General features: G+C 51.6%; 1 long non-coding RNA gene across 1 annotated transcript; it reads right to left on the bottom strand.

The window, feature by feature from the left end:
- Positions 1-8,021: 8,021 nt before the first annotated feature.
- Positions 8,022-10,052, bottom strand: LOC140720234 (uncharacterized). The gene is made up of 2 exons (XR_012097135.1): positions 9,987-10,052; positions 8,022-8,234 (listed from the first exon to the last, which is right to left on the bottom strand). It is a non-coding gene; the product is annotated as an uncharacterized lncRNA (long non-coding RNA).
- Positions 10,053-10,670: the final 618 nt, after the last annotated feature.

Genomic DNA, 10,670 nt, shown 5'->3' with positions numbered 1-10,670 from the left:
TCATTAATCAACACTAGAATATTATGATCCCCACAAATCCCCCCATTTTCTAAATCATATCCCAAACAATTCCAACTTTGATATCCCTTCCAACATTATCTCCATATAACCTCCAGAAAATCACCTCCTTCCTCACCACAGCCTTTGCCCTTTTATTGTTAATAATGTAACTCGGAGACTGATGCACCATCACATAAAAACTCACATTTCTCCCAATTTGCTTCCTGTCCTGTTATAAATCCAAATTCAAACTCATAAAGACAGTAAGGCTGACTGACGTTCAAATAAACTAATCACCCTCTGAGTTCCCATTTTATCGACAGGCAATACTGCCAATGACAGCAGGGGTCAGTTTTACGTCAGAGCTACGATAGGCTGGAGGAAATCGGCCCATGATCAGCCCCTCCTCTTCCGCTCCATCGCCATGGCGGAGATCAGCGATTCGCTTCTGTCGGTGTCGCCGGCCTCGGCGCCCACAAGGACGTATGTGATTCCCCTTCGCGCCTCGGTGGGTCTGTTTCGGTGACGTCTGTGGTGGCTGACGAAACATGCTTTGACAGGGAGCGAGCGAGGACTAATGACTACAACTTCCTGAAGGCCCCACTGATGACATTGTGGTGTTGTTTAGGGGTAAGGTATAAAAGCAAATGGAGGAAAATGTAATGCATTACGTTTTCTGTACTGTGTTCAGCTTTCAATAAAAAATTAAATTAAAAGAGAGATTCCAGCGAGAAATAGATAGAACACAGAACAATACAGCGCAGTACAGGCCCTTTGGCCCACAATGTTGTGCCGACCCTTAAACTCTGCCTCCCTAAGCTTAAATTCCTCCATATTCCTGTCTAATAGTCTTAAATTTCACTTGTGTATCTGCCTCCACCACTGACTCGGGCAGTGCATTCCACGCACCAACCAAGTATAAAATCTTCCTCTAATATCCCCCTTGAACTTCCCTCCCCTTACCTTAAAGCCATGTTCTCTTGTATTGAGCAGTGGTGCCCTGGGGAAGAGGCACTGGATGTCCACTCTATTTATTCCCCTTAATATCAACTATACCTCTATCATTTCTTCTCTCATCCTCCTTCTCTCCAGAGAGTAAAGCCCTAGCTCCCTTAATCTCTTATCATAATCCATACTCTCTAAACCAGGCAGCATTCTGGTAAATCTCCTCTGTACCCTTTCCAATGCTTCCACATCCTTCTTATAGTGAGGTGACCAGAACTGGACAGAGTACTCCAAGTGTGGCCTAACCAGAGTTTTATAGAGCTGCATCCTTAAATTCTTAAACTCTATCCCTCGACTTATGAAAGCAAACACCCCAGAAGCTTTCTAAACTACTCTGTCTACCTGTGAGGCAACTTTCAGGGATCTGTGGACATGTAGCCCCAGATCCCTCTGCTTCTCCACACTTCCAAGTATCCTGCCATTTACTTTGTACTCTGCCTTGGAGTTTGTCCTTCCAAAGTGACATTTCTCCATGTTGAACTCTGTCTGCAACTTCTCAGCCCAATCCTGCATCCTATCACTGTCTCTCTGCAATCTTTGATAATCCTCTGAACTATCCACAACACCACCAACCTTTGTGTCTTCTGCAAACTTGCCAACCCATCCTTCTACCCCCACATCCAGGTCGTTAATAAAAATCACGAAAAGTAGGGGTCCCAGAACTGATCCTTGTGGGATACCACTAGTCACAACCCTCCAATCCGACTGTACTCCCTCCACCACAACTCTCTGCTTTCTGCAGGCAAGCCAATACTTAATCCACCTGGTCAAACATCCCTGGATCCCATGCCTACTGACTTTCTGAATAAGCCTACCGTGTGGAACCTTATCAAATGCATTACTAAAATCCATGTAGATCACATCCACTGCACAACCCTCATCTATATGCCTGGTCATCTCCTAAAAGAACTCCATCAGGCTTGTTAGACACGATCTGCCCTTCAGGAAGCCATGCTGACTGTCACTGATCAGACTGTAGTGGGGTGCTACGCGCAGCGCTGAAATTACGACACGGAGTCGATAAACTGCAGCCACAGAATTAGTTTATTTCAAAAACACAGTCTTGCTTTAAAGCCTGTCTCCCCCACTCGATACTTCGAGAGGCACGTAACTGAAACTCCTTGAGGCTATCTACCTTTGTCTCTGGCTCTGGCTAATTGTCAGCCGGATCGAGTGAGCTAGTAATTGGGTCGCCACATAACCCCCCCCCCCCCAAAACCGGCGGTACACCCCCCAATGTCCACAGTCTGGGCCAGGCCCTGGGAGGTCGGCCTCTGCGCCGCGGTGCCGGAAACTCGACCGGTTGCGCCAAGTCCACATGGGCCGGTTTGAGTTGGTCCACCCTCTCTCCCCCCAACGTCCAGCACGAACGTGGACCCGTCGTTTCTGATCACCGTGAACGGCCCCTTGTAGGGCCGTTGCAGCGGTGGCCGATGCCCGCCCCGGCGTACAAACACAAACTTACAGTTCTGCAGATCTTTGGGTACGCAGGTCGGGTGCTGCCCATGCTGCGGAGTGGGTATGGGGGCCAGGGCACCGAGTCTCTCGCGTAGTCTGCCCAGGACCGCTGCGGGTTCTTCCTGTCGCCCCCTTGGGGCTGGTATGAACTCCCCGGGAACGACCAGGGGCGCGCCGTACACCAACTCGGCCGACGAAGCGTGCAGATCGTCTTTGGGCGCCGTGCGGACGCCGAGTAGGACCCAGGGAAGCTCGTCCGTCCTGTTAGCTCCTCGCAGGTGCGCCATAAGAGCCGACTTCAGGTGGCGGTGGAAACGCTCCACCAGTCCGTTCGACTATGGGTGGTAGGCAGTGCTGTGGTGCAGCTGAGTCCACAACAGGTTAGCCATCGCTGACCAGAGGCTGGAGGTGAACTGGGCGCCTCTGTCGGAGGTAATGTGGGCCGGTACACCAAAGCGGGACACCCAGGTGGCGATCAGTGCCCGGGCGCAAGATTTAGAGCTGGTTTCTGTGCGTGGGACCGCCTCTGGCCATCTTGTGAACCGGTCCACGATAGTGAGGAGGTGCCGCGCCCCGCGCGACACTGGCAGGGGGCCCACGATATCCACATGAATGTGGTCGAAACGCCGGTGGGTGGGGTGGAACTGCTGCGGCAGAGCTTTGGTGTGCCGCTGCACCTTGGCCGTGTGGCAGTGCATGCACGTTCTGGCCCAGTCACGGACCTGCTTGCGGAGTCTGTGCCAAACGAACCTGCTGGAGACCATCCGGACGGTAGTGCGGATGGAGGGGTGGGCCAAGTTATGAATGGAGTCGAACACACGTCGTCGCCAAGGTGCCGGGACGACGGGACGGGGCTGGCCAGTGGCGACGTCACAGAGTAGGGTCCTCCTACCTGGGCCTACGGGGAGGTCCTGGAGCTGCAAACCGGAGACTGCGGTTCTGTAACACGGGATCTCGTCATCTGCCAGCTGTGCCTCGGCCAGTGCCTCAAAGTCTACCCCTTGGGAAAGGGCGTGAATGTTAGGGCGAGAGAGCGCATCCGCCACGACATTGTCCTTACCCGAGACGTGCCGGACGCCCGACGTGTATTCAGAGATGTAGGACAGATGGCGCTGCTGGCGGGACGACCAGGGATCGGACACCTTTGTGAATGTAAAGGTAAGCGCTTTCTGGTCCGTGAACGCGGTGAAGGGCCTACCTTCTAAGAAGTACATGAAATGCCGGATTGCCAGGTATAGCGCCAACAGCTCCCGGTCGAAAGCACTGTATTTGAGCTCGGGTGGCCGCAGGTGTTTGCTGAAAAACGCCAGGGGTTGCCAGCGGCCCGCGATGAGCTGCTCCAGTACCCCACCGACTGCCGTGTTAGATGCGTCCACTGTGAGGGCGGTAGGGACGTCCATTCTGGGGTGCACTAGCATCGCGGCATTCGCCGAGGCATCCCAAGGTAATATCCTTGCCCGGACCGGACAGCAAGGTGAACAGGGGGCGCATGATCCGGGCAGCTGAAGGGAGGAAACGGTGGTAGAAATTGACCGTACCTACGAATTCCTGAAGGCCTTTGATCGTGTTGGGTCGGGGGAAATGGCGGACCGCATCTACCTTAGCGGGCAGAGGGGTTGCCCCGTCTGTGGTAATCCTGCTGCCCAGGAAGTCAATGGTGTCGAGCCCGAACTGGCATTTGGCCAGGTTGATTGTTAGACCGTAGTCACTCAGGCGGGCATAGAGTTGACAGATGCTCTTGACGACTGCTGCTGGCTATGAGGATGTCGTCCAAATAGATGAATGCGAAGTCCAGGTCGCGTCCCACCGCGTCCATCAACCGCTGGAACGTCTGTGCGGCATTCTTCAGGCCGAACGGCATGCGGAGGAACTCGAAACGGCCGAACGGGGTGATGAGAGCCGTTTTGGGGATGTCGTCTGGATGCATCGGGATTTGATGGTATCCGCGGATGAGGTCTACCTTGGAGAAGATCCGTGCGCCGTGCGGGTTCGCTGCAAAGTCCTGAATGTGCGGCACAGGGTAGCGGTCCGGTGTTGTAGCCTCGTTCTGCCTACGGTAGTCGCCGCACGGTCTCCAGCCCCCTGTCGCTTTGGGCACCATGTGCAGGGGGGAGGCCCATGGGCTGTCGGACCGCCGGATGATCCCCAATTCCTCCATCCTCTTGAACTCCTCCTTCGCCAGTCGGAGCTTGTCCGGGGGAAGCCGCCGAGCGCGGGCATGGAGGGGTGGTCCCTGGGTCAGGATGTGGTGCTGTACGCCGTGTCGGGGCATGGTTGCCACGAACTGCGGTGCCAGATCCGATGGGAAATCCGCCAGGACTCTGGTGAAGTCGTTGTCGGACAGCGTGATTGAGCCGACGTGAGGGGCTGGCAACTGGGCTGCACCCAGGGGGAATGTCTGAAAGGTCTCGGCGTGAACCAATCTCTTTCTGGGCAGGTCGACCAGTAGGCTGTGAGCCCGCAAGAAATCCGCACCCAGAAGCGGTTGGGCTACGGCGGCCAGTGTGAAGTCCCACGTGAACTGGCTGGAGTCGAGCCGTAGCTGCACCGGACGGGTGCCTTAACTCCTTATTGTGCTGCCGTTCGCGGCCCGCAGGGGGGGACACGGCGCCCTGCTGCGGGTGTCGTAACTCGTCGGAGGTAAGACGCTGATCTCGGCACCGGTGTCGACCAAAAACCAGCGTCCCGACCTACTGTCCCACACATACAGGAAGCTATCCCGATGGCCAGCCGTCGTAGCCATCAGTGACGGCTGGCCCTGGCGTTTCCCGGGAACTGGCAGGGCGGGCGACAACGGCGGGCTTCTGCGCCCCACCGCTGGTGATAGAAACACTAGTGTTCGTTGGGCTCCCCACCCCTGCCTCTGGGGCTAGCGGGCTCTGCTGCCGGGCCTGGACTGGTTTGCTGCTGGGAGCGTGGCCGGGTGATCAGTGAGATGAATGCCCCACTCACCTTCTTGGCGTTCCACAGCAAGCCACCTTCCGGGGGTCGCTGAAATCCGCGTCGGGCAGCAGCAGGCGTATGTCCTCGGTCAGCTGCTCTAGGAATGCCTGCTCAAACATGAGGCAGAGTGTGTGTCCGTCGGCCAGAGACAACATCTCATTCATTAAAGCTGATGGAGGCCTGTCTCCCAAACCATCCAGGTGCAGTAAACGGGCAGCTCACTCGCGGCGTGAGAGTCCGAAAGTCTCTAGGAGCAGGGCTTTGAATGCCGTGTACTTGCGTCCACCGGGGGAGACTGTACGAACTCCGCGACCTGGGCCGCTGTGCCCTGGTCGAGGGAGCTCACCACGTAGTAGTAACGGGTGTCCTCTGAGGTTATCTGCCGAACGTGGAATTGGGCTTCTGCTTGCTGGAACCATAGGTGAGGTCGTAGCGTCCAGAAGCTTGGCAGTTTCAACGAAACCGCATGAACAGATGCGGCGTCGGTCATCTTCGGTCCAAAATCGTTTGGACCTTCGGGGTCACCAATTGTAGCGGTGTGCTACACGCAGCGCTAAAATAACGACACGGAGTCGGTAAACTGCAAAGTTTTTTTATTCGCGCTGCACAGCCTTGCTTTAAAGTCTCCCTCATCCCGCCCTCTGAAACTGCTCACCCTTTTCACTTCTAATCCCATGATGGGGACTGGTGTGTGTTCCCTCGACTTCCCTTTCCTGAATCCACAATCAATTCCTTTGTCTTCATGATGTTGAGTGCAAGGTTGTTGCTGTGACACCACTCAACTTGCTGATCTATCTCACTCCTGTACTCCTCCTCGACACCGTCTGAAATTCCAGCAACAATAGTTGTGTCATCGGCAAGTTTATAGATGAGCCTAGACACACAGACGTGGTGTAGAGAGAGTAGAGCAGTGGGCTGAGCACACATCGTTGAGGTGTGCCAGTGTTGATTGTCAGCAAGGAGGAGATGTTATTTCTGATCCACACAGACTGGGGTCTCCTGGTGAGGATCCAGTTCCAGAAGGGGATCCTGTGCAGTGGCTAGTCCATACCGATATACCACCTTTCTCACTTTTCATTGGTTAAGGATGAGCACATTACACATGTGCTGCATTTACGAAAATTATGCAGCATGTTAATTGAAAATAAATGATTTCATGCTTTCCTGGCGTAAATGATGTTTTCACTCTTCTCGGGCTTCCAACCGGGTACAAGTATCTATTTTAATCAACATGTCATTACCAAACTGTGCATCTTCGTCAGGGATGACACCTGGGCATGTCTGATCAGGGCGGTTGATGGAAATATATATATACCACTGGACTAGACATGCCCAGCATAATCCCTTATGAAGATGGCAGAGTTTGTAATGGAAACATCGGTTAAAGTTGACACCTGTACCCGGCTGGAAGCAGGAGAAGAATTTATTATCCTGTTAAAAAATTCATCATCATCGAAGTAAGTTCCTTTATCTTATTATAGAAGTGATAGATTTTTCAGAAGCGCTGACATTTTTGTCTTACACTTCTTGCCATCATTCTCAGCTCTTTGTTTAGTTTGCTGACGATTTGTATGTTTGTTTGTACTCTGAGATAAACTGAAACTTTGAAATTAAGGTCACTCGTTATTTTTAACTCCCGGGAGAACTCTAAGGATCAGAAATTAAACAGAGTTTCCACAGGAGAAGAAATCAGTCATGATGGGATGGCAGGCAGACTGGAAGGGCCTAATGTTCTAATTTTGCTCCTTTATCTCATGGCCCTTCGGTCTATCAACACGTGCAGCCGCATTTGAGGCTCCACGACGATGGGAGACCATAAAACACAGGAGCAGGATTCGGCCATTCGGCTTGTGACAAGCGGCGCTCGGTCAACACACTCCTTACACACGCAAATACTGTCTTGTCGTTCTGTTGTCATTCGGCTGACTATACGCACTTCAATGTCTTTAACGTTATTTTTAATAAAGTGTTTTAAACCGGGTTGATACGCTCGGGTTGGCTTAGTGGTCCCTTTCCGAACATACACGGCATCAACGTCTCTGGTGATGGGGATGTGTAAATGTGTATATGTTGTTTGTATACTGGAGACAGATAGATAATTATGTTTATTTTGTAACAGGATTGTAACAACATTGTGGAGTGCATCATGGTCTAATTTAGGTGCAGTCTTCAATAAACTTTCTGGGTAATTAAAGATGATGTGTCCTGGTTCCCAATAAATGGGTCTGGTCGCTCTTGCAAAAATGTGAGAGGCTATTTCAGACGTTTTTTCATTGAAGTGCCGAAGGGGAAGGTGAGGTGGGAACATTCACTCAGGGGGTGAGAGTGTGGAACGGGCTGCCAGCGCAAGTGGTGGATGCGGCTTCGGTTTCCACATTTCAGAGTGATCTGCACAGGTAATGAGGGCTGGGATTTGGGGAGCGACGCATCCGGTCGATGGCTCGAGGCTGCACGGTAGTTTGGCGTCTGATAGGTGGGATGAGTGGCCTGTTTTTGGTTCTATAATTCTATGTTCACGGTCAGTAGCGACTCTTTAACGGTGTGTCCCGCATTTCTCTCCCTCACGCTGCTTTGCCCAGGGTAAAGCGGGTAGGAATCAGTGACCAACGATTCGGTGTGATTAGGCTATTTTTATTTGCTTTTTCGAAATTTGTGTTTCTGTCATTCAAATATGGCTCGTGGTTCCTACATCACGATAGTAGGATGTCTGCTGATGATCAGTCCTCCACCCTGAGTGTGGCCAGTCTCACAGGTAACAACAATCGAGCTCATCATTCCAGAAGCTTCTGTCCACTGCGTCACTATACGGACACGGCCCCGGAAGAACCCTGAGGATCGGAAATCAAACAGAATTTGCACAGAAGAAGAAATCAGTCATGGTGGGATGGCAGGCAGACTCGATGGGCCTAATCTTCCCATTGAGACCCTTTCTATCATGGCCTTTCGCTCTATGAACCTGTGCAGCTGCTTTGAGGGAATCCTCCAACGTCCTCACATTCAGAAGTGTTGGAATCTGCCGAGGGAGATGGAGGGTTAATGTAGAACTGGCTCGTCTACGGTGAGGGACGTTTACAGCCTTTCCCCGACCACTTCAAGTTCAAGTTCCAGTTTGCCGTGATTCAGCCTTACACCCGCATACTGGCTGAAACAAAACAATGCCCTGGGTAAATTTCCTACTCTCCCTCTCTAAAACCTCCACGACTTTCCTATCAGGAGGAGACCAGAAATGACACAAAACTCTCAGTGTCGTCTAACTAGACTTTCAGAGAGCTCAACATGGCCCTTGAGATTAATGTCCCAACTAATTAAGTCCAACACACCGTACGCATTCTTAAACACCCGACCGGCTTCATTGTAAGGATGTGATGATGTGGGCAGCGGGGAGAATATCCCTCTAGGTTTGTCAACCTCCTCGTGGATACACCGTATCCCTTCACTATCCCAACTTTGAGATGGCCCACGTCTTCATTATCCAGGTCCCGCAAGTGTCTTTATTGGGATCTTTCTCCTCGTTAACCCCATTTTAAAGTTTTAAGATACCTGTATGTTCAGCTGGTGGGGTTATTACTGATAGACTGGGAGAAACAACACAGTTTTGCCCTGTCTTGAGGCTTTCTCAAGGGAATCTGCTCCGTTTAAAGTTTGGATTCTGAGCCTCCCCCTCCCGGAGTGTTCTGCCCAACCCCCAACAGTCCTCGGCATTGTTTTACCAAACCTGTTTGTCTGCTTCGGCTGCAGGTCCTGACTGTTGCTGGGATACCGGCCTGTGTGTTTAGTCTGCTCGAGGTCTGTAACATAGAAACACAGAAAGCCTACAGCTCAATACAAGCCCTCCACCCCACAAAGCTGTACCGAGTAAGTCCCGCTGGGCAGGTCCCTAAAATAACTTCATGACACAAACAGCGCCGATGGGGCGGTGTGTGCGTTTGCAATCTGTTTACTGGAAACCCCGAGGAGGTCGGAATACTCCTGGGAAACGTCTTGGGATCGTCATAGGTCGAAAACTTGGGAATGTCAGAGGCAGGAACGGAAACAGGGGTTACAGTCTCGGGAACTCCGTGAGCTTCTGGGAATCGGCCCAGGATAGAGCCATTCCCATGTTTCTGACCTATGATGATCCCAGGAAGTTTCCCAGGGCCACAACAGGGCCATGCTACGAAAACCACAGAAGCCCTCAGAAGAAGCGGCCCCAAGGGATTAGATAAAGTGAAATCTGTCAGGACCTCAGAGACGTGACAAACGTGTCCTGACACAAGTGGTCTCCCGTCAAGAGCGCTGGTATTCAGGTGATGGTCTAACTCAGACACTGGTACTCCTACTGGTCGGGTCAACCGCAGATCGTAAAAAAATACCTGTCGGTCTGGAGCCAGGGATGTGGGATCTTAGGGACCGTCACGGAACTCCATCCAACAACCAGTAGGTCTTTGGACTGTGGGAGGAAACCCACACGTGTCGGGGAGAAAGTACAAAATGATACTTCAAAATGAATTTGAGGATTATTGACAGTACCCGCTATCGATCGGACAGGGGGGTATTTCCACGTTGTCTCTTTCTGCACCTGAATCACTCCGTCTACTCACACTCACGTCCCAGTGGGATTTTGTACCGCTCGGTAAAATCGGCAAAGCTTCTTCTGGACGACTAACGAATATGGAGCAGATTGTTTTAGTTGTTTTTGTTTATAAAGAATGAATCTCTGTTGGAGCGTGTTTAATGTTAATGTACTGTTCATTTCATGTACAGTGGGTACTGAGCCATAATCAATATTAAAATGCCACCTCAACAACACCCTGTCCAATTGTATTTCTAAACCAGAACCCCTTACACACCGAGCGGACTAAACAAACACACAGGCCGGTATCCCAGCAACAGTCAGGACTTGCAGCCGAGGCAGACAAACAGGTTTGGTAAAACAATGCCGAGCACTGTTGGGGGTCGGGCAGAACACTCCGGGAGGGGGAGGGTCAAAATCCCAACTTTAAACGGAGCCCGTCTGAGGGGCGAACAGCAGATTCCCTTGAGAAAGCGACAGGACAGAGCGAAACAGTCAGTCAGTCCGTCGGTCGGTCGGTCGGTCGGTCGGTCGGTAGGTAGGTAGGTAGATACTTTATTCATCCCCATGGGGAAATTCAACATTTTTTCCAATGTCCCATACACTTGTTGTAGCAAAACTAATTACATACAATACTTAACTCAGTAAAAATATGATATGCATCTAAATCACTCTCTCAAAAAGCATTAATAATAGCTTTTAATAACTAATA

Source organism: Hemitrygon akajei, unplaced genomic scaffold, assembly GCF_048418815.1.
Source record: "Hemitrygon akajei unplaced genomic scaffold, sHemAka1.3 Scf000038, whole genome shotgun sequence".
In the NCBI taxonomy this organism is placed as follows: Eukaryota; Metazoa; Chordata; class Chondrichthyes; order Myliobatiformes; family Dasyatidae; genus Hemitrygon; species Hemitrygon akajei.
The sequence above is the reverse complement of the archived record's forward strand: the minus strand, read 5'-3'. Positions and strand labels throughout refer to the sequence as shown.